The sequence below is a fragment of the Strongylocentrotus purpuratus genome, unplaced genomic scaffold, assembly GCF_000002235.5.
Source record: "Strongylocentrotus purpuratus isolate Spur 01 unplaced genomic scaffold, Spur_5.0 spur5_scaffold_20, whole genome shotgun sequence".
Taxonomy (NCBI): domain Eukaryota; kingdom Metazoa; phylum Echinodermata; class Echinoidea; order Camarodonta; family Strongylocentrotidae; genus Strongylocentrotus; species Strongylocentrotus purpuratus.
The window spans coordinates 45310553-45314439 of NW_022145606.1; positions in this window are offsets into that span (position 1 = coordinate 45310553).

Here is a 3887-nt window from a genome sequence, read left to right on the forward strand (position 1 = left end):
TCAATTGTACGGACTTGAGATTCGTGTAACCAAATCAGGTTTAAATGTATCTCAATAGTCAAAATTCTAATTGCATACATTAGTTGTTGCTAGGTAGGATTGGGATAACAAATTATAGCTGGCCCTACCTGACAACACGTAATATATGCAATTTGAATGCTGACCTCTGAATTACAATTATTTGTAACGGGTGAATGAAATAATTCATATTAAGGCACTTAAAGGTAATTATACAAAGTTTTGGGATGGGGTCATGAATTTGGTTCAAATGGACATATTGGAAGCATATGCGATCCTACAATATTCAGGGATCGTTGTTGCGGTTAAAATCGAGTCGAAAGTTATGAAATCTTTATGTTATATAGCTCCCTCTCAAGGTCAAGATATTAATTAAGCCTGAAACAATTTTCTCATGACTAAAATCGACCAATTAGCTATTCCCGTTTGGAAATTATATATCACAACTACATATTCTGAGATTTTCATGGTCACAGCTACCATTATACGGCCGTAGGCGCTATTTGAAATTCATCAAAACTTACCGGGAGCACCGGTAAATTTTTATATTCAATTTTTCTCGAAAGGAGAAGTGTTTTAGGGGCTAATTTTTCTTGTGCTTATAATACATCTACATGGGCATCCAAATATATCAAAATTGTAAACTTTCCACCCAATTTTCAAATTTCCCAAAACTTTGTATTACCTTTAAAGATAAAGGTGAGTTCTGCAACAACAAAAAGAAAATGGAGAATTGAACGAAACTTACACTGAATGTTCAAGACTACAAATAAATGTCATTTTATAAACAATTTTGGTAGAAAATGTATACTGGCTGAGTAATGAGCATGCATAGAAAGATTAGGAAATCAAGGTTAGCTAGTAGCCCCGACACCATTTGAGTAGTCCCATATACATCTTTATGTGAACAGTGCTTGTTACTTTACCAAGACCGGGCCAAATTTATTATGATTTTGATGACGTACTCCAGAACTTTACAGCTATTCACACCAATACTTACATGCTACATGATCAACTTTTTCTGATCCATGCCACACCTTTTCTTTCACAATGCAATCGGATGACCAGAACTCACCCTTATCTTTAATTATTAACTTGGTTACATTAAAGTGACTCGCGGTAATTGTTGAGGGTTGATTAAAAAACTGTGTACATTTTGTATGAAATGTTACTCCTTATACTTTACTTACCCAGTAACAGGCAAAAAATCCGGAGAAAATTCTCAAACCACAAAGATATTTATGGTTTTCTTTGAAGGCGTCATTGTGCAACACTATCTAACAGTGATTAACAATAAATTCTCCCAACCATTCTTTGAATTTTCCCATCCATTGTTCCATGAAATTTAGACATGATCGAGACAGGCTTTTAAAAACTTTCAACACTTACATGTCTGGAATGGTATATAGAGCCAATTCATTGCTTTGTGACGATTTACATTCACTTAAAATGTAATTAAATTGTAACAATAGAGTCGGGAGAATTAAGGAATCGATCAGATTAGTTTTTTCCTAATTTTATCATTAATAATGTTCGGTTTTCACTCACACTTTTAGATTATCTTTAATTGTACATCTAGCATTGAAGTCACTACCTTCTCTCAACTGAACAATGTTACAAAGTCCCTTCAAGAAATTGTTCTATTCAATAAAGTACAGTACAAATAATGTATGCTTACATATTTACTATTTGACTGAAAGAAGTTGGTATGTTGATAATGTTGCATATTAACAGCTGCACATTCTTAAAATTCTAACAAGAAACCAACAAGCTTGTTAGTGTTTCAATTTATTTCTCTTATAGCAGAATTTACGCTTGGTTTACTCTTGTAGACGTTTTACCCTTGGTTTTCTCTTGTAGCAGTTTTACTCTTGGTTTTTATCTCGTAGCAGTTTACGCTTGGTTTTCTCTTGTAGCAGTTTTACTCTTGGTTTTTATCTCGTAGCAGTTTACGCTTGGTTTTCTCTTGTAGCAGTTTTACTCTGGGTTTTTATCTCGTAGCAGTTTACGCTTGGTTTTCTCTTGTAGCAGTTTTACTCTTGGTTTTTATCTCGTAGCAGTTTACGCTTGGTTTTCTCTTGTAGCAGTACGCTTGGTTTTCTCTTGTAGCAGTACGCTTGGGTTTTCTCTTGTAGCAGTATTACGTTTTCTTTTTCTTGTCAATAAATAGATATCCATAGTGTTTGAGGGAGATAGGTTTGATTTTTTTCACTATCAATGGTCGATAAAGATATCCATAGTACTATGTGAGAGAGTTATGACAAATAAAATGTTAAACGCGTCGCCCAGGTTGCAGAACGGCGTTAGTGTGCAAGCGACTTTTCGAAACTACTTTTCGAATTATTCGCATTTAAAGATTTGTTTTTTATTTGAACTGCTTTCCGTCCCGAAAATTTGTTTAAAACTTCGATCTAATAGAAATGTTATAGTAGAACGCGGCCACAAATTTGTGTTGGTTATTGAAATGTTTAACTTATGTTTGTTATGTGCTGTTTTTCATATTGAAGATTCATTGAATCTTCACCAGTTGTTTTTGAAGACAACTTTTATTAAATTTGATGAACATCAAGTTAATATGTTTGCTTGTTTTGTCACTGGAACAAAGGCTCAATTATTATAATAATGCGTTCCTGGAAATGAAAAAAGAAGCGACATTGTAGAACATAACTTGTGACCATGAGTAAAGAAGGAAGGGTGAAGAAGAGGGAGGGAGAGAGAGAGAGAGAGACTGAGAGGCACACAAGAGTCGGAAGCGTGAGGGAGCCGGGTGGATCGATCTACGGGGGGAGGGGGCGGAGGTAGGGGCTTACCCCCTCCCCCCTGGGGAAAAAACTTGTAAAAACACATTAATTTAACCTTTTTTTGGAGATGGGTTCTCCCCCCTGGCGCTCAAGGGGGGGTTATGTAAAAATAATATATATATATATATATATAAATATATTATTTTTACATAACACATATATATATATATATAAACCACGTCCCATGTATCTTAAAATTAAAATTCTGTTTTTACAAAACATATCTTGAATAATAAAGTGACGGCGGACCATTTTATATTTTTCTGTTTTCAAAGTCGATACGATCGACATCTATCAAACTAAAATTACTTTATCTCGAATCAATAAATTTTGTTATGGAATATTTTGTTATTTCTTTCATTTCAGTAATATCAATGTTCTGGCATGACCTAGGGTCCCGTCTTACAAAGCGTTGATATCAATCGCAACTTATTTGATTATTTTATTGATATCAATGATTATCGCAAATCTGTAGATATATGAGACTCAGTATATATATGAGACTCGGTAGATATATGAGACTCGGTAGATATATGAGACTCGGTGCAAACTTGCGATTGATTGGAGGACTTCGATTGGTTTGGATCAATCGCAATTAACTCTTTGTAATCCGGGTCCATGCAGCTAGGCCCATCAGCTATAGATGGGGCTGGGCGGGGTCGGAGCCTATAGGGGCTCCCCCCCCCCCTTTAAAGAAAATTAATTCATGCATCACTTTTTAAACACAGAAGAAGAAGAAAAAAAATGCTCAAATCGAAATGCATATTCGGATGGATCATGGTTAATCACAACAACGATGATAAGAAAAGATAAGAGGAAAGAGATGGGGTATACGCATTAGAAGTGATTCAGTGGGATCTCTGCCACCAAAATCATGCATTCCCAACTATAAACATCCAGTCGTATTAAGAGCGCTATATAGATTCTCTTCCTTAACAACTGGATGATGTTAAGAAATAAATACCGACCTGCTGGCCGATCACACAACAAATCGCTCAAATCGAAAATGCATATTGGGATGGATAAAGTGATGGGGTTCATGGTTAATCACAATAACGATGAAAAGAT